Source organism: Apostichopus japonicus, chromosome 20 (genome assembly GCF_037975245.1).
Source record: "Apostichopus japonicus isolate 1M-3 chromosome 20, ASM3797524v1, whole genome shotgun sequence".
NCBI classification, from domain to species: domain Eukaryota; kingdom Metazoa; phylum Echinodermata; class Holothuroidea; order Aspidochirotida; family Stichopodidae; genus Apostichopus; species Apostichopus japonicus.
Genome location: NC_092580.1, coordinates 34,625,995 through 34,649,793, shown reverse-complemented (window position 1 = coordinate 34,649,793; position 23,799 = coordinate 34,625,995). Strand labels below are relative to the sequence as shown.

The window sequence follows — 23,799 nt, the reverse complement described above, 5'->3', positions numbered from 1 at the left end:
GGCTTTCCATTTGATCCGCAAGTATAGTGAACGGTCACCACAACAAAGGTGTATAACTTGGGACTAGCATGGGGAGACTTGTCAACCTTGTGAACATTTTTTAGGGGGGTAAGATGTAAGGGGGGGGGGAGTCGGCAAACTAAAACATACAGGGTAAACAGAGGGAAGGAAAGAAGTCAAAAAAGAAAGAGTGAAAGACAGATGAAGGGATGGAGGAAGAAAGTAAAGAAAATGTGGAGATGGAGGTTAGGGGTAGAGATAGATATGATATGAAATACAGAGAAAAGAAAACCAAGAGCTGAAAATGGAGATCACTGGGATACTGTCAAATACACAAGAAGATTATACAATCTCAATACTGGAATTAAATATTGCAACACATAAATACAGCTTATGACATCAAGAAATCAAAGGGGAAGGATATAATGTTTCAAGGATGCTGGAAAATAAGACACAACAGAAGATAATCATGGTTTCTGATCTATTAGGCTTCTTCTCCCTACTGCTACAAGGATGTAAGAGACCACAGGGACTCACACAACTCTTTAAGTTGTGATGACCTCTGACCCTTACTATGCCTAACTGTTATGTTGCCAGGAAATAAATACACCAGTGCATGAGAGGAGGTGAGAGACAGGACTGATTGATCGTGTCTTTAGGGGTGTTTAATATACATGTGATTCAAGAAGATAGATGTAAAATGTAGCACTGTTTGAACACTTCAAAGGGGACCCCTTCCCCACCCCCCCACACCCTCCCCACGTTCAAATCATATCCCCTCCTGCCTCCTGGCAACGGATATGAACACCAGTATAAATAAACCGATACAGATATTTATACCCGCTGTGTGTGTAGGCCTATATACAATAATACAAAGCTGGCCATTCTCTGATTGTTACTCCTTGATTGAATTTCCCCAACCTTGCCCACCTTGACTTAGAGGGTGGCCAAGCTTCTGATTCACAGTCATAGCTACTATCGAACAAAATGGACGAAAGCAATTTATCTCAATCTGGTGATGCAGATGTATCAATAGCTGCTAATCCAACGTGAATGTCGCACAACCTGTCAATAAAAGTCTGGGAAAAGTGCTTGCCCCTGCCATATGTATGATCTCTTTTGTTCAGGATCATGTAAATGTGGCAATGTGTATTTGTATGGTCTGAAGTTTCTCTCCCATGCTGCTCCATATCTAATCCTACTGGTGACATTGGACAGAACATGGCAGATGGCTTCTTGAGAGGTGTTGAAGTAACTGGATCAGAAGTATCTGTAAAGATTACATAAAGCATTTGTTACTAGATTGCAAGTATCCTGCTATAGCTACTATGGCTGTGACTAAAAAAAAAATATGGTTTAGAACTTATCATACTTTCGCAGCACTGGAAACTGATATTTCAATTTAAATGGTGTCATTGAGTTTAGAGGACATTGAAGTAGAAGATATTGAAGTTACAAGTATGTTGGTGAAACCAAGACCACCCTCAATAAGCAGTTCTAGTCACAGGTCAATACAATGAAAATGGAGACTCCAGTAGGGGAACACTTTAAGTTCCCCAATCATACCATTAAAGTAAGACATGTCCCAACAGGTAACTAAATTCGTAGACTAACCATCTCAGACATAGTACACCACAGCAGAGATAGAGAGAGTGGACGGAATGCCTTAGCACCATTCAACTGAATGGGCTCAATATACAAGAAGGACATGACTAATTTACATAGGCGTAGGAGGCAGGGGGCTGGGGCCTGGGGGGGCTGCAGCCCCCCCAACCAAAATTTTTGGTGAAAATTCGGGCAATATGCTGAGAATTTTTCGGGCACCTACTGCAAGAAGAATATTTTGCAATGTGTTTTTCAATGTTTAAACTCATATTGTTATGATCATTTTTGTTTTACAGATTCCCCAATAATTTTAACCAATATGGAAGGCTAATAAGATTGTATGTTATTGGCATGTGATGTAATGTTATGAAATAGTGATACCATCTCTTTGATGTTACCGAAAAGCTCCATCGAGACACCTTACAGGGCCTCTTATGTATTTATCTAGGTCATGGATTCAGTTTTCCCACGAGAAGTTTTTAACTATCTTATTGAATCTTGGTACAGGGCCTTTTTCCCAAAATAGATTCCATTATGTCTGTGGAACATTCGAGAAGGTTCTCTCACGTGTTATGGAAGTTTCCATGGAAAGGGGATGGACTTCCAAACTCCCAACCAATCAGGGCAGATCAGTGCCAGCGCACTTATTTTTATATCATTAAGTTAATACAGATGGTCAGTTCATTGGCTGCCTACTGGTTGTGCGCAGTGAGATTTTAATGGAAGTAAGGTATAAAAGTAAAAGGAGGCGGAAAGTTTTAGGACTTGATCAGCAAATTTATCACTCCGTCAGCAAATTTATCACTTGGTCAGCAAATTTATCACTCCGCCGAAAGTTCATCACTGCCTCTAATTGTTTAATTGACGGAGTCAAGTCAAGTCAAATCATTGTAATTTAGTTTTATTTGTAAAGAGAATCGATAGAGAAGAAATTATACCGAATCACTAATCAAATCCGATCTTGTCAAATTGTTTTTCTGTGAACTCATTGTTTTCTTCCGTTCGAGACATCTCCTGAAGAAGCATAAAAACGGCATCAAGATATCCCAGTACCTTTCTATCGCGAGTCCCGATATAGTTTTACTATCGGAGGAGCCGGGCTCGACACAATATTACATGGTGGAGATCGGTTGCTTTCTTCAGGAACAAAACGGAAACGGAACTTTTCACAACTTTCGTTCGTTACGATCAATAACGAACAGGTGATTTTTTTTTGGCCCGAAGACCTAACGAGGAACACAACGTATGTTCACGACCTAGCCTAACGGAAACACTCTGCGATGGAAGACGGCCTATACTAGCCTAAGTCTGTACACCGGAACCACTGATCTGTACACTAACGTTAATCAACCCAGCATGCAGTTCGCGTTTGAACATTCGCGCAACTAGTACGTAGAATACTACAGCTCTAAACATCAGAACTGAACATTTTCGCGATCAAATCTAGACTCGACCCGATGTTAACGGCGAACGAATCTGAAGTTCTTACGAGATGTAGGCCCACCTGCTACTGCTACTACCTACCTGCTACTACCTACAGTAACTGCTACTACCTGCCGCTACTAGGCTACTACTACTACTGCTAACCGAGGGACTTCAGTCATCGTTTGCAGTTCCACTACCAGTTCTTAGTTAAACTTAAGGGTGAGTGAAGTCATGCCAATTTGTATCCCAACCCCTATTTGAGATCAGAGTGTACCGATAAGTAATTTTAATCGTGTCCATGTATTGCATATTTGTTATTTGTATTTAATTGCGGTCGATAGTGTGTTCAATTAAGTAAAGGCTCATGTTGTATACTCGTAACTAGCCTAATTGTATGCGGCATAATGTCCGTCAGTGAACAGGGAACTTCGACCTCTGTTAATGTTATGCAGAAACATAGGCCCACTGATTTTTTGCCATCACGATTTCAGGGCGATGTAATTGATGCAGATTTAGCCGAAGCTCATTATTTGGGATTTGAAGATTATTTAGAGGTGCATAAATTGCCGTCCCAAACCACCCCTGAGGCCGTAGCGGCAGAATTTAATGAAATATGTCGCATATTTAAGCGAACACTGAAAGGCCAAGCCAGACTCTGGATTGAAAACAAAAGTTTTTCAACTATTGCTGATATGCGCACACAATTCCTTGCTCGTTTCAGTCCAGGCACTTCTTCCTATGCTAAATCACAGGCATTTCACGCATTGAGCTATACGCCAGGTGATACAGCTCAAGCTCATTTGGCCAAAATTTCCAAAGCTGCAGCACAATTAAATTATGGCGAGGACCAAATTAGAGATAAATTCATCTCGACCCTGCCTTTGCAATGCCGCTCAGCAGTGTTAATGTCTGCAACACCACAAGCAACAATTGCAGATTTGGTCATGAAAGTGCAATGTTATTTTGACTTACAAATCCAAAGTCAACCCACAGCTTCTTCCGAACTATTTATGGCAATGCACAACAAAGCATCTTCTGTTCAGACTCCTACTATTTCTGCATCTTCTGAGATACACGAGTTGTGTAATAAAATTCAGGAGTTAGAGACCAAGTTTGATCAGTCACGTAGGTCAGAATCGCAAGACAATCCTAAAGATATGAGGCAAAGATATAGTTCTCGTGATTCTCGTGGTCCTAGGACAGGTCAGAATAATAACAGGAGAAGGTTACCATATTTTAATCCTTCAATCACATGTTACTACTGCCAAAATCGAGGTCATTTTGCACAATATTGTCAAATTCGCCTAAGCCATGAAATGGAGGCTAATGTAAAGAGAGTACCAACACAGAATTTTCAGTAGGGAGCACTTGTGATAGCACTCATCATACAGTGACTCCAGACAAAGTACCAAGTAAAGGAAGATCGAAACGTAAAGCAAATAATATTTGGAAGAATAGTAATATTCCTAGTTATAGATATACAGGGAACGACCGTAATGTGGATATTCAACTGGACACACGTAATTTTGTAAGAGGTACTTTACATGATGGTAAAGGAATTTCATTGTTGTTTGATAGTGGAGCAACACGCTCTATCATTTCTTCTTCTACAGTGCAAAATTCAAAGTATTTATCCTCTATACAACCAGTCTCAGTTGATGTAGTAAACCTAAAGTTGGGTAATGGTCAGTTTATTCATGCGTATAGCACGATAACATTTCAGGTCAAAATTCAGGGTCATAAATTTCAGCTTTCTGCTTTAATTGCTGCAAACCTGACAGGTATTGACTTAATATTAGGTAGTCCAACTCTGAAGGAATTGAATGGATCTTTGGACTTTACCACAAACTGTTTTAGAATTAAACAAGCCAAAGTTTTCCTTAGGCCAGTGCAGAGATTTGTTATTTACCCAGGTCAGCAAAGATACATTACTGTACAGGGACGTCTTCCACTATATGCACGAAATGCAGATGTGGTAATTAAACCGTTTCCTCTAATATCTCGTATGTGTCCTTCACGAATGTTAGTGAAAATGCATAAAGGTAGAACAAAGATTCTACTAAGGAACATGGGTAATCGGAAATTTTTTCTGAATCCTTCTCGCACAGTGGCTCATTTAGATTTAGCAGATATCATTACGGTCACAGAAGACATACCTACTGATTCTCTAGATTTTCTCAATGTCATGAGAGACATCGAAAAACCGTCTCTTTTTCAAACCAATTCTGACTCCAAAGAGAATCGTGATGAAATTACACGATATAATTTACATCGTTATCCACATTTGACAGCCGATGATCCCCTGGTTTCCAAATCCGAACAGGAAATCATGAGAGAAAACATTAATTTGGAACAAAGTATTCTGAATGCTTCAGAAACAGAAAGCATATATGAATTTCTAGACTCACATAGAGATGCATTTTCTCTTTATGGTGAATTATCTCACTGTCCAAATTATGAGGCTGATATTACACTTACTAATGATGAGCCATTTTACATACGTCCCTATAGACTTTCAGATGAGGACAAAGTCATTGTCGCCAGTGAGCTTGACAAATTAGTGCGATTAGGCATCTTAGCGGTAGGACATCAGTCTTATACCTCACCGGTTTTCCTCATTCCAAAGAAGGGAACAAAAGACAAAAGGGTTGTCACAGATTTTCGCTACTTGAATAGTAGAATAAAACGTCTCAATCACCCTTTTCCATTACTGAATGAGACTATCCGTACCATAGGGTACTCTGGAGCCAAAATTTTGGGTGTTCTCGATTTAAAGTCTGCATTCTTCTGTCTGCCACTTAGTGTTCATGCACAACAGTATACGGGTATTGCTTCATTTCATGGAGGAAAGCATTATTATTATAAACGCTTACCACAGGGATTGAATCTATCTCCAGCGATCTTTCAGTCGCAAATTAATGATATTTTGGCAACGATCCCAAATTCAAATAAGTTCTGTATTGCTCATCATGACGATATTATTGTGTACAGTGCAGACAAACGATCTCACAAACAACACCTAAAGGCAATTTTTAAGGTTTTAATGGACAACGGATTGAAAATCTCTCCGAAAAAGTGTAGCATTTTTCAAAATTCAGTCCGATATATGGGACATTTGCTCTCAATAACCCCAGAAGGTGAGGCTTGTATCCAACCTTTGCATGACAGATGTGCAGCGATCAGGAACACACCGAAACCACACAATGTTAAGTCAGTAAGACGATTTGTAGGTGCAGTTAATTATGTGGCTTCGTTTTTCCCAAATATTCAAGCACTATTGAGACCATTACATCATTTGAGTCGTAAGAGAAAGGTATTTAAATGGACAGAGGAACATCAGTGTGCATTTCAAGATATTAAAGAGTTGTTGTGTAATCCACCTATATTGCATATGCCACAGAAATATGGTCGTTTTGTATTATATAGCGACACATCACGAGTAGCAACAGGATCATACCTGACACAAAGAGTTAATGGCAAAGAGAATATTATTGCATATTACTCTAAGATATTACCACCAGCATGTCAGAGGTATAGTGTAACTGAATTAGAAATGATGGGTCTATTTATTAATGTGACAGCATTCAAACATTTATTGCAAAATGTAGAATTTGAGGCATATGTTGATCACTCAGCCATTGTTGAATTGTTTAAGTCAAAACAAGAACCAGCAACTTCACGCTTACGTAAGCTTGTGTTCAAATTGTCAGAATATACATTTCAGGTTGGTTATAAGAAAGGCTCAGAATTGGTTTTGGCAGATTATTTGTCTAGAGCACCACAGGAATTTCACTCTGAAATAGATCAGGTTGCTCAAGAGGTCAGTTCTTATGAGGATATTTCAACTCTACCTAAGGAGACATTTAATCCAATCATGACAAGGTCAATGGCAAGGTCAATGGGAGTCAAAGTTCCAGATTTATTTCCGAATAAAGTCACAAAGGAGTCTATGCAGGATTCCCCAGCCAAAGAATCAACAAATAGAGTTAATAGGACATCCATTCCTAAGGCAACACATTCTAATGAGCATGTTACACAGAGACCACAACCTGAGTCACAAAAGACGACTACACCAGTTATTTCTACTGATAAGAGAGATACATATAGTCAAAGGCCTACTATTACTATGCCGAGTGAAAATAGACATACATTTAGTCCTGATGTATTAGTTGTGCCAAATTTTACAAGTGTTTCTCAACCTACAGAGCCAAGATTAGTGGATCAGAATAGACATAGAGTGCAAGAGGTAATCAGAGAACCACCACCAGAATTATTTGTTCAGCCAAAGCCAGTCATAACAAACATTGATCATTTGGTTACAGGGCACATTCCAAAACAAAAGGAATTGAATAAAGTCATGAAGGCAATTCAAGGAAAGCTGATCAAAAACTATGATCTGCCATTTGATGTAAAAGAGTTGCAAATTCAACAACAAACTTGTCCTTACTACAAACCAATTTATGATTTTCTTGCCCACGACATTATTCCAAGTAATGTTAAGCATGCTAGAACTGTTCGTTCTCAAGCAGAGGATTATTTGTTATGTAATAGTTTGTTATTCAGGATATTTTTGCATGAGACTAATGATGCTAAGATGACTCTTCAGTTAGTCGTACCTGAGACTATGGTAGAACAAATAATATCTCGATATCATGATGACTTGTTGAGTAATCATCAGGGTGTAATGCGTACATATTTGACCATTAGACAGCATTTCTATCTGCGCAATATGTTTCAACGCATCAGTAATTATATTCAGGCATGTCTCCGTTGTCAAGAATTCCGTAAGAAACCGGACAAATTGAGACAATATCATGCTCGCATTCCTGATTCTTATCGTCCTTTTGACAGACTTAGTCTGGATTTCAAGACTATGCCCATAACGGCTACAGGATTTAAACATTTGATGGTTGTTTGTGATGAGATCACTAGATTTGTTGTATGTGTTTCTCTTAAGACTCTTGATGCTGAAACAATATGTGAAGCATTATTGCAGAGGGTAGTCACAACCTTTGGTCCACCGTCTTGTATCATAAGTGATGCGGCAGCTTCTCTTACAGGAAAATTAGTGGAGCTCTTAAGTAAGGCTTTAGGCATTGAACAAAAGTTCATCAGTGTAAACAATCATGGAAGCTTACAGGTTGAAAGACACATTCAGACTCTTTCAAATTTCCTCAAAGTGAACTTAAATCAGTTTGGTACGGATTGGGTACGATTTGTCCCAACATCAGCCTATGCATATAACACATTTTCCTCTCCTCAGTTAGGTAGCTATAGCCCATTTGAACTTGCATTTGGACGTAAGCCACCAAATCTTACAAATTTATCATTCAATCCAATGGCAGGATTATCACAATCTCATGGAGAATATGCTGCATTGTTAAAGAAACGATTTGATCATTTGTCTAGGGTAATGTTAGTCTTACAAAAGAAGCAACAAGATGCTCAAAATGTTAAGATAAGTGCAAAACTAGACAAAGGTGCAATTTATTCAACGGGTCAATTGGTGTATCTGTATAAGCCAACGTCTTCCTCCTTGACTGCGAACTCTCGCAAAATTGCTGCAGAATGGTGTGGACCATTAGTGATCCATCAAGTTTTAGATAGGACTCATTATTTGTTGGCCACTCTCAAAGGAGAAATTCTTAGTGATGTATTCAATTATAACAGGCTTAAACCATGTTTTGTAAGAGCATCTTCTGAAACTAAGAATATCACCAACATTCAGAAATTGCGGAATGTCTTGAAAACAAAGGGTTCATCAAGTGAAAAGGTTGCTCGAATGAGAAATGTTTTGAGTAGTAACACTTCTAATGCAGAAAATGTTAATGTCATGCAAGATGCACATATTGAGTTTCATGATGAGTTTGGTAACATTTTGCCAGGGGTAACTTCAGATCACGTCATGTGTCTTATGAGCACTAAGCCAATGAATGTTGCATCCTTTCTACAGAATAGAGCACATAATGAAGGATTAGCACTTCCATATCCTTCCATGAGAGATAGCATATTAAGGCAAAAGAAAGTTTTTGCAAATGCTCCACAAGGAGACATGAAAGTCCAACGTGCTCGATACAAATTGGGTGAATTACAGGTTCTGGTCACCTATCAGACACCATGTTTTCCAACAGGCTTTAAGAGTCATGATTTTTGGTGGGATGTAGGAAAATATTCCAACACAGGGGAAATAATGAATTTTCTCCATGAAAAGGGATTGAACATTACAGGCAGTCCAGGCAGGATGTTGCAAACATTATATGGTTGATATGTATAACTGCATATTGCTTTAAGTTCAGATGAACAGGTGTTTTACCCACGATTGTATGAATGGAATGCGTCATGGCATTTACCTGCATACCTATTAAGTGGAAGTCATTGTACTATATGGTGTAACAATATAAGCTTTATTGTTAAAACCACCACCACCTAGTTTCATCTTTTATAACAAATGTGTGATGAGTATACCTTTTTTCTCCTTATGAATTCGTTCAAACGTTTACCCGGCAATTAGAACATATCCGGAATATTAGCAACATGGGTTTTCATATATTGAGAAATATTTTAAGGATATTTACATTGCATCATTTATGTTATATATTGAAGGCTATTTAGAGACAGCATTGGAGATGTGCAACTTTGCTTACAGCAACAGTTATGTTGTATAGATGTTTTGTATAGATGTATAGATGAAAAGTATAGATAATTTGAGGAAGTTATGTATATATTTTCTTTTCCTCAATTGTTCATGCAAAAGTAAATTTCATCATGAAGTTGAAAAGACAAGATGTTAAGTATTATGTAAATTTGAAGAAAGATTTGTGGATGTCATAGTCTATGGGGTCTCTTTTATGGTATCGAATATCTAGTACTTTGGTACTTTACTAGAATCATTTCGGAGTGCATACCTAGGGTCACCATGCTATCGAGTCACATTTTCTTGATTTTCTTGAGGTGAATGTATATGATTCACAAGGTTTCAAAGCAGTTTTGAAACTATGACTTCATTAAAGACAAGGTTTTGTAAATGAGTTTGTAATATTTTTAAAGTTCTTTTTTAATATACGAATTTTTTTATGGAACACCGAGGTGTTCTGTTCAGTTAAAAGATAACTAAGTCTAGTATTCTCTGATCTCTCCCCAAATCACGGCATGATTTCACTTTTGATATAAATGTATTATTGATGTATGAAATGCATAAATGTATTTTGTTAGAGATACTGCATATTTTGCTGTGTCATGTAACTTTAAGATATCTTAATGATATTTCTTTTTTTAGATTACATCATATGATGTCATCAATATTGAAGAGGTACACTTCAGTTTCAAGGAAATAGTGTCTATGTATATAACATATGATCATTTTAATAATTCGTAACCAAGATGTTAACCTTTGAGATACATAAGACCATTTATTGAAGTCAATGAATATTAGTGAATGTGCTTACAGTACTCTACCTTCTTGAGATAATGATAAGTTAAAGCAGTATGATGTTAAAATTTTGGAGTATCCAAAAATTTTAAAAGATTGAGGGGGATGTTATGAAATAGTGATACCATCTCTTTGATGTTACCGAAAAGCTCCATCGAGACACCTTACAGGGCCTCTTATGTATTTATCTAGGTCATGGATTCAGTTTTCCCACGAGAAGTTTTTAACTATCTTATTGAATCTTGGTACAGGGCCTTTTTCCCAAAATAGATTCCATTATGTCTGTGGAACATTCGAGAAGGTTCTCTCACGTGTTATGGAAGTTTCCATGGAAAGGGGATGGACTTCCAAACTCCCAACCAATCAGGGCAGATCAGTGCCAGCGCACTTATTTTTATATCATTAAGTTAATACAGATGGTCAGTTCATTGGCTGCCTACTGGTTGTGCGCAGTGAGATTTTAATGGAAGTAAGGTATAAAAGTAAAAGGAGGCGGAAAGTTTTAGGACTTGATCAGCAAATTTATCACTCCGTCAGCAAATTTATCACTTGGTCAGCAAATTTATCACTCCGCCGAAAGTTCATCACTGCCTCTAATTGTTTAATTGACGGAGTCAAGTCAAGTCAAATCATTGTAATTTAGTTTTATTTGTAAAGAGAATCGATAGAGAAGAAATTATACCGAATCACTAATCAAATCCGATCTTGTCAAATTGTTTTTCTGTGAACTCATTGTTTTCTTCCGTTCGAGACATCTCCTGAAGAAGCATAAAAACGGCATCAAGATATCCCAGTACCTTTCTATCGCGAGTCCCGATATAGTTTTACTATCGGAGGAGCCGGGCTCGACACAATATTACAGTAATAACCGATGAATGCCTATATGATATGCACAACAACATTGAACATGCACACAAATTTCGGATATATTTTTCGGGCAAGTCGTTTCAGCCCCCCACAAATCAAATGAGGGTCCTACGCCTATGCTAACTTAATCCTGCTCCATCTCTGTATTCTGCCATAGTTCATTCCCCCTCTCTCCTATCTTAATCCTCGCTTTGTACTCCACAGTTTATCTAAATACCTCTGCTTTCCCTGACTCCTTTTTTTCAATACACCATTAACTTCTTTCTTTGTGTTCACCATGTCCTCTCTGTAACAGGCTCTATTGTGTCTCTTGAATTTCCTGTTACTAGTCAGTTTGCCTCTAAAGAAGATCCTCATAATATCAGGCCCACTGACTTTTATATAAATTCTCATACACATGTACCCTTTTTAGTGGATGAGCAATATGCTACCATTTTTTTCTTTTCTTTAGGAATTTAATGAGAATGAAATTGTATTATTTTTCTGATCACATCAGATCAGATATAAGATTAGCACTGCTCTTCCAGTCTGTTATTCATGCAAGGATAAACATATAAATTTACCTTCTCCTTTCTGAGTGTCAACTGATCTTTCTGTGGTGACAGCTGCTGAGAATGCCTCTGTTTGACTTTCGGCATCCTTCTGGAAAGATGCATTTAACACCTGTTCAATGAAACAAAAAAATTGTCCGTAAATCATATAACTGAAATAGTAATTTTACTGTACACCCCAAGCTTAATTGTATGCGTAATGAATCTGGTAATGATTATTACAAACAAACATGTTTTTATCATACCTACCCAAGAAAAAATATGAAAGAGAAAAGTAACAAACAAACACTTTGGCAGATTTCAATAATAACATATTGTTAACCCACAATGATTTAAACCCAGATAAGGATGATATATTCTTTCATACTCTTCTTCAACATATCCTAACACCGTGGTACCTTTCAAGAAAATTGTGAGGATAATTTTGTGTTGCCCAACTGCTTGCTCAACAACCTGAGCTCACATGTCAATGTACAATTTACTATGTAAACTTCCTGTCTAAGTGAACTGATTGGTTTCATATCACTAAAAGATGTCCAGTCTTTTGATCAAAGTTTGATGTACACTCATTATTTACCTACTGTGTAAACTTCCTGTTTATGTGAGCAGTTGGTTTCATGAGTGAGAATTGAGATGCTAGCTTACTCCATGACACAAGCCCACCATTGTGAAAAATTCCTGTTTACGTGCATAGCTAGTTTTCAGACTACCATTAACGCTAGATTACTCTCCACAAGAGATAGTTACGGTCACCAAATTTAATAGATTATAATTTTTGAACACTAAACATCAGATCATTTAGGGCTCTTAAAATGCAATCTGGATTTGGTTGCTAGGCGGGCCGTATCCTAGCAACCAAAAAGTTTTTCAATTTTTTTTTGCCCAATTTCATCCTTTGAGACATATTGCAAGACACCATATCAATTTCAGGCAATTCTGAGAGGGTGGGCGTGGAGGCCACTGTTGATTTGGCATGGATGGACCCATATATAAAAATATGATAACTTATCACAACATTATAGCATCAGGCCTACACAAAAAACTGGTACTTTCTTACCTCCAGGCATGGCAATATAAAGGTTTATATAGGTGTAGCTATATGTACTAATATGATCCCTCAATTTGTGAGGCTAATTTACCTTAGTTCTTGCATAGCAGTTGGGTTCCTTCAAAAATCCCAAACGCAGAAATGTACACATGATTGAGTCAGTAGATAACATGTACACCCCGTTGCCCAAATGAACCATTAAAACTTGATTGCGTATATGCTGGCTGTGGCTGACCTTAGAAAAACCTATGGTATAGTTGCATATGTAGCGGTGTGAAAACATGTGAATCAGTTAGGAGTGATTCTAAAGTATTTATGTAGATGCATTATTTTTATAGGAAAAACTGCAGGTCCATGTGGTTGTACGTGTACAGCACAGTAGGTCTTCCTCACTGGTGCATATTACAAAATTAGGGGATGCAGTTACTTTGAACACTAAATTCAGATACTTATTACAATAGGCCTTAGTTCTATATATGCCTAGTTAATTATGACTGGGCAATGATGAGGCTTCAAACTTCTCTCTTTTTTTCAAATGCTCATTCACAAGAATATCTTCTTCAAACAAGGACAGCTGATAACAATTTAGAACCTGGAGGGGGTGGGGATGAACAGATCACCAAGGCCTAGTGGTTAGAAAATATATTTCCATCAATTTGTTGAGGCAAAAACAGTTTACTATTTGGTGATGAGAAGGCCCAGCTTTCCATTGCATAAATATGAGTCAGTCTTCTTTAGAAAGGATACTTTCATTTTTAACTGTATACAGTATCTTCATGACAAGCATTCACAAACAGTGATGATGCTGACTCAGTGATACAACTTACTGCTACTTTGTGCTAGGATAAGTATGATAAGGTTAGCATACGCTAGGCCCATTGGAAAAATAATGAATGATAGGACTAGTTACATGGCCTAGGCATATCAAATCATGTATGTTACAAATACAATAGCATACTAGACACTGCGAAATTCGAACACCTAAGCCTTAAAATACCCCAAAACTCCGTTATCTTCATTTTATTGACAAATATATACGTACATACTTGCACACAGGTCATTTTGGAGAGGAAATAACTGTAGCTTCGTAGTTTTTAGTGATACTGGCTTTTGCTTGTAGGTTATCATTGTGAAATCGTGTATTTCTTAGGGGTGTCCGAACTTGACAGTATTCTGTACTTCGCAAAACTGATAGGCTATACATGTAACCTAGGACAACTACCCTATACAGTTTTAGCCTAGCTTAGCAAATCATTACCTTTTTGTGTGATCCTGAAGCAAATGTCCTGCGAAATATACGTTGCTCACAGAAGTCAAATCATGGACATGTCTGTATAGTTCTTTCTCCATTTGCCAGCTTACATAGGAACGTAGAAGATAGATCTTCGTGGCATCTCTTCGTCGCTGTTGTTCCTTTGCACTGCTGTTTTTGTCAGGTCCATGCAGCAAAGGCCTTCCTCCACTTAAACCTAACCTACGCTCGTTCCAGGATAAGGTCGTTTTATTTCGCCCGATTCTTCTTGCCCTGATCCTTTTTCCATGATTGTCACAATACTCTAATCGAATGTATCTGGACGAAAATCGTACAGTATTCTTTACTCAAAAGGCACACAAACAACAAACTATCGAGGACGAAGGTCCTATGTGGTAAACAGTACAGTAAACTGAAATGCTGTGTTATAACATTATGTGTGCAATGGGTACGGGCTTGTTGCGAATACGCTTGCCTGTGCTATTCACTGATCTAAATTTGCCACCGAGGTCACGTGATTAATAGGGGTCCCCGTAAACCTCGCTGAAACCTCGATAATGCCAGCGCCCTCAAAAAAAAGTCTACGAGCGATATCGCCTTTAACCTGATCAGCTGGTGAATGTTATCAGGTTTGTTATTCAGCTCACTATAATCCCTTTGAATAACCGTTACATTGTAAATCTCATCAAACTATTATATTTGGCAAAACATGCATGTATAAATGGTTTAAAATTTAATTACACATTGATGGTTAAGAAGGGTTTTTCTGGAGCAGCGCGCCTGGCAAAAGAAAAGATCGGACACTTTTAACTCACCAGATAAAGTCATTATGGTACTCCATGGCCATTTCCCTGTCCAAGGAATGTTCAGAGAGTTTGGTGATACTCCAAGGCTGCTTCATGTCTACGTAAACTTTTGAGTAATGCATACTGTTGGGTCCATTAAATAGACGGATCAGAAGCTATAGAGACAAATAATGGATAACAAGAATTATACTTTAACTATTTCTATTTGTAATCTAGACTTCTAAACAGCTACAATTAGACTTCCCCATTAATATTGCCTTGGATACATATTTTTTTAATTATCTTTTGTTTCCTGGAAGCATTTGTACGTTAGGTCTAAGTGGTGTTGCATTCAGCTGCACATAGATGGTTCGATAAACATGCACAAGACAATTGAAAACACTATCCAAGTAGTTTTGGTAATTATTCCCACCAATGCCTATTATTATGTAAGTAAATGTTTACTTAGAAAGATTAACAAGCAGATGTGAACCTTGAAAAGTCGACGGTGTCGTTCAACCCATAACGATTTCTGGTACACTGCTACACATACATGAAATGCAGGGCAGCCGTTCAACCCGTTGACGATACGGTTAAAGTGACCGAACACCCCAGGAAGTAACCCGGCAAGAGTGTGAACCTCAACCAGCCTATTAAAGGGATCCTCCAGCAACAAGTGTGGACCCCAAGGCCTACCAGCCTATTAAAGGGATATTCCTGTGACTGACCAATTCATAGTTTACCAAAATTGCTAGCAATATTTACCAGATAACGTTAAAGATTAGTGTACCTCAACATACTCACTGGAAACTTATTTAAGCGATAACAGGGTGTAAAACATTCCGAAAGTATCAACAAGTACTCAAAACGAATAATACTGATCCAAATGTTATCTTCGAATATTTCGTTTCTTTGATGATGTCGCAAATAGACAACGCATAAAATCTGTTGTCTTTCCTTGTTGTTCCTGTTGTTGTGTTTTACTGATTTTGAATTGAAAGTAACGCTACATTGTAATGAATATATAATATACTTGATCACATCGGACCCCCCCCCCAAAAAAAACCCATCCCTGTAGTACAATTTCGGTTTTGATAGAAAAACACAAACAGCTGTTGGTGTAGGCTATAAATGACATTAAATAAACAAGAACCTTATCCTGATATCCCTGAAGATCGTAATACCGTTGAATGTGTTGGCATTGCCCGATATTGTTATTGTTTGGTATATATATTGGCAGTATTATTAGTCATTTTCTAGTATTGGAATGACAAAGCAGATGTAGCAAGCAACTACCTGGCATTAGGGACGTCGCTAGAGGGGGGGGGGGTGTGGGGGTTGTCTCACCCCAAACTTGGTAAAACGTACGATAGTTGGAAAATTTGAGTGCAGAGGATATGAACCACATGCTGTCGATATTATGCCTAACCCTATCAATAGAACCTATATTTGTTGAATTAATGTGTGCATGACCCCGACTCCTTTCTTGTCCTTCTCGTTTTCTCCCATTTTCTATTAAGATGTAACAGGTTCCAGCATCGTTATTGGCTCCTATCAGGGATCTCACCATGCAATCCAAAGTTTGACACAACAGTGTTAATATATGGGTCCACAAAAAATACGGGATTCTCAAATTTGTTTCGAAATCAAGGTTAGGGTTCAGAGCAACGATATTACTCATCGGTCCAGAAAAAATAAAGCGCGTTCTTTCATATTCTGATGTCAGAATCATGAGAAAGGTCCAGAAATAGTGTTCCCTGGAGAGAAGGGGTGGCCTACTAATTTTCAGGAATTTGATTGGACTGCACCTAGTGATTCTCTGAATATTCGTCCTACTTCCTAGGAAATAAAAACACGGCTGCAGCACAGCCAGAACAGGGAAATTCATTGTTTTGAACGATGAGTCATGTAGCTCGCGAAGCGGATGTGTATAGCCGCTGGTAAGGCGTGAGCACTGACACATTCAATGTAAATATTGACACCTGTTGTGATGGCGCGGGTTACGACTTCGATACCCGACGGTCAAGGATAAACTTTTTCATTTTCTCGCGGCTCATTTGAAGAAAATACGAATTACTGTGCTTCTTTGTCCATATGAAAAACCAAATACATAACAAAATATATATATATATTTTTTACCAACCCAAATCTCAGATGGGGGGGGGGCACTCGGGGGGCACTAGGTTTTCCAGGGGGCACGTGCCCCCTGCCCCCCCCCCTTGGCGACGCAACTGCCTATTCATATATTCCTGTGATTGTGAATGGCATAAAAATTGAAAAAGTTCGGTAAAAATTGACCATTAATCAGTCATATTTACCACGTTTTCCTTGCCACCGTGAGAAACTGTATCTCGCGATCCTTATACTCAACCATGCAAAACTTCGTATGATTTGGAATACTCTAAAAAAATGCCTTATAGAATTACTGTACAACGTTCGCCAGCTTCAATTTGGTTTATTTATGTACTAATTTTGCTATTGGGTGGGTGACCCTGTTCGCTAGCTTCAAGTAAGTTCAGGATATATATTTTCTCTGTGGTATACAATTAAAACACTAAAAGGCATTGAAGACTCGCCCCAAACCACGTGCCGCGCTCTGAAAAAGTTATCTTTCCGTTGCTTGCAAGTGAAGTTTCCTTCTTGTCGCTACAAAATGCAGACAGTAATGAAACGTGATACCTTGTTATCTTTTATCTAGACCTGAGATGTCCACGCTGCTATGTACACTGTGTTGTGGGTATTGACCGTAGCTGTATGTATTGACTGTACACTAATGTCTAATTACCGACGGTAGCAAGCTGTGTGTGTATTTTCTGGGATCGATGGTGGTTTCTTACACTTCTGTTACACCTCATTCGAAACTAGGTCAGATTACCGGCATGAGACATTTCTTTATGCACGAGTCTTCACACCCTTTAATGCTAATCTACGGAAGCTTAAAAGTGCCATCAACATTAGAAAACCTTAGCCGCATAAGTTGACATTTTTCAGTAAATTGTTTAGATAACAAGATAAAATCTTATCAAAAATCAGAAAAATGTTGCATTGCTCAGTTGCTTTAACTGAGCAATTGGACATTTTTCTGCAAAATTTCAATTGTTCACTTCTAATATTCCATCTGAGCAATTGAACAATTTTCTGCAAAATGTTTAATATACAACTTATCGTATCTCGTCAGTTCAACATTTTTCTGTAAAATGTTCAATTGTTCACTTCATTCCAACTGAGCAATTGAACAATTTTCTGCAAAATGTTTAATATACAACTTATCGTATCTCGTCAGTCCAAAATTTTTCTGCAAAATGTTCCAACTGAGCAATTGCAAAATGTTCTGCAAAATGTTTAATTGACAACTTATCGTATCTCGTCAACTCAACATTTTTCTGCAAATTGTATAATTGTTCACTTTCATGTGAGTGATCAATAGCCCCCCCCCCCCCCAAGAAAATAATATTAAGCGCGCTAGGAAAAAGCAATGTATTTTTTCCCCTTTGTTACATTAACATAGCTTGTGTTGTTAGTAGTCTATGTAGCCTTAAAGCAGATAACTTATATTCAGTTGCTTACTTGCTGAACCAGAGTGATTAATCAGTTTGTGAAGTGAGGGCCAGTGGTACAAATGTATCGAAAAAAAGTTCGGAACAAAAGTGCAGTCGCGAAAAATGGGGTGTCTGACTGACAGTGACCGTATCGTTGACGAGTAGCGCCGGGGAGGGGGTACAAGGCAGCAGTCGGAATTTTCTGGCTTCAAAACCCATCCAGTTGGAATTTCAGCCACTACACCCCATCCCTCTATCATCAGGCCTTAGCTACATCCCTGCCTGGCATGTACACAGGAGTTTTAGACTCTTTTGCAACCATGATACTCATTGTTCCGTATAGGCCGTGGTACATCCCTTGATTTCGTTTCATTCCGTGCAACTCAAAGAGGGAGGGGATAATATGTGAATGATAAATATGAAAATATTATTCTGAATGGATATTCAGTTGTCCCCACTTGCGATGCTGGTATATATGCTTAAAAATCGGTAAAAATCTAACAGAAATCGGGTCCTTTTGCGTTATTGTACGAGGCTATTTTCTACCAATCAGAAATGTCGTACGAGGGACATTCTTGAGGCATACACGAAATTTCGGCGAATCAACCAATCACAACGTTTGTTAATATTGACAGAACAATTGTTCCGAAAACAAAAATGGCCGCGCTCAGTAGTGGCGGTGTTACACGAAAGTCGCTTCGAGAAAACTGTATTATACACGTTAAAGATTGCTCTAAATCAAAATTTATTGAACTGACAAGTAATTCATAAGAGAGATTTAAGAAATTTGCCTTGGAGTGGACACAATTTGATTGCAAGGAGGCAGAAATAGCCAGAAATTCCGCGATCGGCCTAACGTTAACAATTTCATAATGTGTTGGGGAAGTTTTACTACATCCAGACATATGATGATACCACGTTGAATGTTACAAACGGTTTTGCGACATAAGTAAAGTCAAAAGGCAGGCAAAACTCGCTGAAAAACGCGCTGCAGGTATGTACTAGTCAAAAATATGTAAGATTCTGTATTAATCCATTTTTTCCCCAACCAGCCCTTAATTTAAGTTAGGCCTAGGCGGCTAGGCCCCACCACTGTTTTTCCAAATTGCCCACTTGGAAAAGAAATGTATGTTCGGCGTAGAGCTCAGCCAATTTGACTAAACTTGGCGAATTTTAACGTACACAATATAACCACTTTGCAAAGGTAATATAGCGATAGAAATATCTTGCTGGTGCAAGGCATAATATCTACTAGTACTAGGCCTTTGTAAATTTTACCCTTATTCAAATCTGGCTTTTCGAATTCAATCCAGAAAAGATATGCTCACACACAGTATAAGGTCTATTAGTAAACAGTTTGACTGTGATGTAAACAACTCCATTGACCAGCATATTTCTTTCAAATGTCTCAACTTGTGGGTTACACCAGGCTGACAAAGCAAATTACAGGTTTGATCAAAAACACTGCATATAGCCTACTGCATATAGCCTACATAGAGCATATTTTATCAGCAAAATTTAATTTTCTTGTTGTACTTTTCTTGTCATCATTCCCACATGAGCAATATACGTAGTCCTGATACACTGATGGTATGCATGTACTTCTTAGTTCATTATGACTTATGAGAATGGACCCTCAATAGGAAGAAGACATATATAGATTAATTTTTTAGTTACGGCACATACGGTAAACAGTATAAAAACAGTATTTACAAGGGTATATGCATTTTGAATTTGGAAATGTAACCTTTTCTGTCAACTTGTGTTAAGATTGCGAGGTAACTTTAAATGCCTTTAAGAAATTCAAAGATTTTGCTAGAGCATGTTGCTGAACATTGGCAATTTATTCTTCTTTCAAATTTTTAAACATAAAAGTTAAACTCTAAATATTATTTTCCTTTTTGATTATTGAATGATCCTAATGATTAGGGAGTGAAAGTTGGGGGCAAAATGCTTTGAATCTTAAGTAACAAAAACTGTGGAGGCAAATAATCCTTGCTCAAAATTTTAAAACTTACCTTCCTTGTTGCAAAACATTATTTAACAGCTATTTTTTCTTTTAATTTTACTTATATAGAAACGGATGTAAACAAGCTGAATGATGACGCAGATGAAAACGAACCGCCAAGGAAACGCGCCCTCTGGTCCGACAATACAAGTGGTCCAAGAGAGTGGAGGGAACGCCACATGTTTCCGAATGAATGCTTCATCTGTCATTCCGTCAAAATGAAACCGTATAAGTTCACAGGGAAAAGACTGGTAGTGAGACTTATGAGGTGTGAGATTGTTAATGGTGGAAAGGATATAAGAATTGTCTACCCAGTTGGTTGCTCTACGGGGCCAAGCGGGCATGAAACCCATGAAATGGATATCAAACTCAAAGATGCTTTTAGAAGGGATTCCAAAGGAACATAGGGCTAAGTCAGTTGATAAAACTAGACAGAGGTTGCCGTCAACAAAGACCTTAGGATTGACTTGGCATGCAGAGTCAGACAAATTTCAACTTAAGAAGCCAGTAATGGTTAGTAATGTTGAAACCTTAACCAAGCAAATTGTTTTAAGCAAGCTATCATCAGTGTTTGACCCTCTTGGAATTATTGGGCCTATTATAGTAGTAGCTAAGATTTGAATGCAAAATAATTGGGGAAAAAGGACTTGATTGGGATGATCCTAATGTAGGGGGTCTAGAATCTGAAATCAGAAGGTGGTTGGAAAATTAAGTTAATTAAGACAAAATTGATATTGGAATATGCTTGTGCCCAAAGGGTAACGCAGACCAAAGAATGCATGTGTTTTGTGATGCTTCGAGTGATGCATATGCAGCTGTGGTTTATTTAACAACCATGGGGGTAAATGGAATCAGAGTGCAGCTAGTAGCTTCAAAAGCGAAGGTGGCTCCTGTAAAAGCTATAAGCATACCTAGATTAGAGTTGTTTATTTGAGAAACATTACAAAGATTTGTCGTGTGGAAATCCTAGATTAAGTTAAGTTTTTGTGGTAAAGTAAATTTTACTTAGAAGCGGTTATAAATTCCCTTCAGACTGTACACAATCCAAGATCTATTGCATTTGTATCAGTGAATTTTGGTATAAGAACATACCATATAAGCATACATGTTTAATTTAAAAGTGTTTCCATGTGTTTGTGTCGAATGTAGACAGAAAGTGTTATATATAAGTTCAATATTATGTGATATAAATACTCCACAAATATCTTACTGTACATAGATTTGCAGTAATGAAGAAAGATTCTTGATGGTTAATGTATGAGTAAAATGTATTAATTTTGTTTTGTTTTTTATACTTGAGGTAGAGTACCTCATGGAAGGGGAGAATGTTCTAGAGAGTAAAGTAGTTTAACAATTTTGCACCTGCTATGTTAAGAAAATAGGCAAATGCTTTCAAAATGCCATCTATTGTTTGCCCAACCATTCTGTTTTTGTTATGTGAAATTAGCATGTATTGTATTGAGTTACTGAATAGTGTGTTTTTAGAGACAGTGGTCAGTTGTAAACTGTTCTTCAGAGAGAAATGTTGAGTGAGAAATGAATATAAGACAAAACACAACTTGTAAAGACTGAGAAAAAGAGAGAGAGAGATAGTGAGATGAGCAACGAAATAAACGAGAGAACAAGCAAATTTCCTTTTTGTGTATTATTTCACTTTGTCTGGTAAGCAATCAGCCTTGGCAGTCATCAGGATGGGAAAGGATTTAATTTTTCCGAATGAACAAAATGCTAATGATCAGAGATTGGAAGTTTTTTGTTGTTGTAAATTACTAGAAAAAATTGTATTTGGGATGATGTGGCCATATTTTGGGAAAATTGAGTATTTTATTTGGAGTGCTGTATCAGTCCCCACCCGGAAGTGTGGTAGTTTTTTTTTTTTTTTTGTATTTAATAGTGAATATTGTATTTGGAAGGATGTAAGCATTCTTTCAGGAAAATTGATGAGAGGTGGTCTTATTTTAGCAATGCTTGGACTTAACTAGGAATGGTATCGTGTCATCCAGGGGAGGTAGTATCTCTCATCTTCTTGCACCTCGAATAGAGTGGATAAGCATCTGTCTTTTGAGTCATCAGGCTTGAAAAAGTATTTCACTTTTGAATGAACAAAGTGCTCATAGTTTGAGCTGTAGTCAAATTTGGTTTGGGAGGGTATAGCATTCTTTCAAGGCAATTGAGACAATCTTTATTTAAAGGAAGTCCATGTTACAACCTACTCAGTCAAACTTCTCTAAATACAAACAAAGATGTGGATGAAGTTTTGAAGATTATTTGAAATTTCCTTCCTTTTTGTTCTCTACCATATATACTCAATCTTTTCAACTGATTAAAATGGCCTTAATTAATTAACTGGCTATTAAATTAGTAGGATTTTTAATAATTAATGCATTTAGATAATTAACTAATTAACAATGTTTTTTAACTAATTAATCTAATTAACCAATTGGTTAATTAGCTAACATATTTAAGCAGTCATAATTCATTTATAATTTCATTCAAGGTCTGAAATAAAAAAAATTGAGTGAACTCCCATGAAACTTGCAGTGTTGGTGTACTTTCTCACTTCAGTAAAACAGTAGTAGTGGAACTGGTATATGGGTTTTAAGTATGGTAATGTAACTCCCTTTTCCATGAATTTTCTTCTCGCTTAACCACAACCATGCGTGGGGATCAAGCAATTTGTGATTAGCAACTCTTAATTCATCATTCTGTGATAAATTTAGCCCCTCCCTCGATCAGTTGCACGGAAATTGAAAACAGAGCACATAAATGCCCTATGTACCATGGCCTAGTACTTGAGCAACGTACATCACTGATGCATTCCACGGCTCTGCACAACCTACGGTTAATACACAAGATTGCATGCATGATACTGTTTTGGGGGTGTTACTAAAACGAATGACAATTGCGTTACACATAACGAATGACAATATGTTGTACACACTAAAAAATTGCGTTGACTAAAACGAATGACAGTGAATGACAGCACAGACATTTGCTTCAAACGGGTATCACAGTTCAGACTTCGTGGGTATATTAAAGCCACGCAAACTGAATGGACGCGAAGTGCGTGGCTTACAGATCTTTATAGTAAAGTACGGACAAGATACAAACGCACCTTATAGCAAGCGAAATTGTAAACTTAAATTTAACGCCATTTTTCTGGCGGAAATTTTCCCCAAAAAATCGGGGTTAAAATCGCAAAAATCCGAGTTGACATTTTGCGACTGTGACCGGTGTTTTCGAAAATTCTTGAGCAAGATGTTTGACTTGCCCTGTGGGATTTCACCCCG

General features: G+C 37.7%; 1 long non-coding RNA gene across 1 annotated transcript; it reads right to left on the bottom strand.

The window, feature by feature from the left end:
• Nucleotides 1-358: 358 nt before the first annotated feature.
• Nucleotides 359-14,774, bottom strand: LOC139961785 (uncharacterized). Its single transcript, XR_011791015.1, has 3 exons — nt 14,184-14,774; nt 11,890-11,989; nt 359-1,270 (listed from the first exon to the last, which is right to left on the bottom strand). It is a non-coding gene; the product is annotated as an uncharacterized lncRNA (long non-coding RNA).
• Between the last annotated feature and the right edge of the window lie 9,025 nt (nt 14,775-23,799).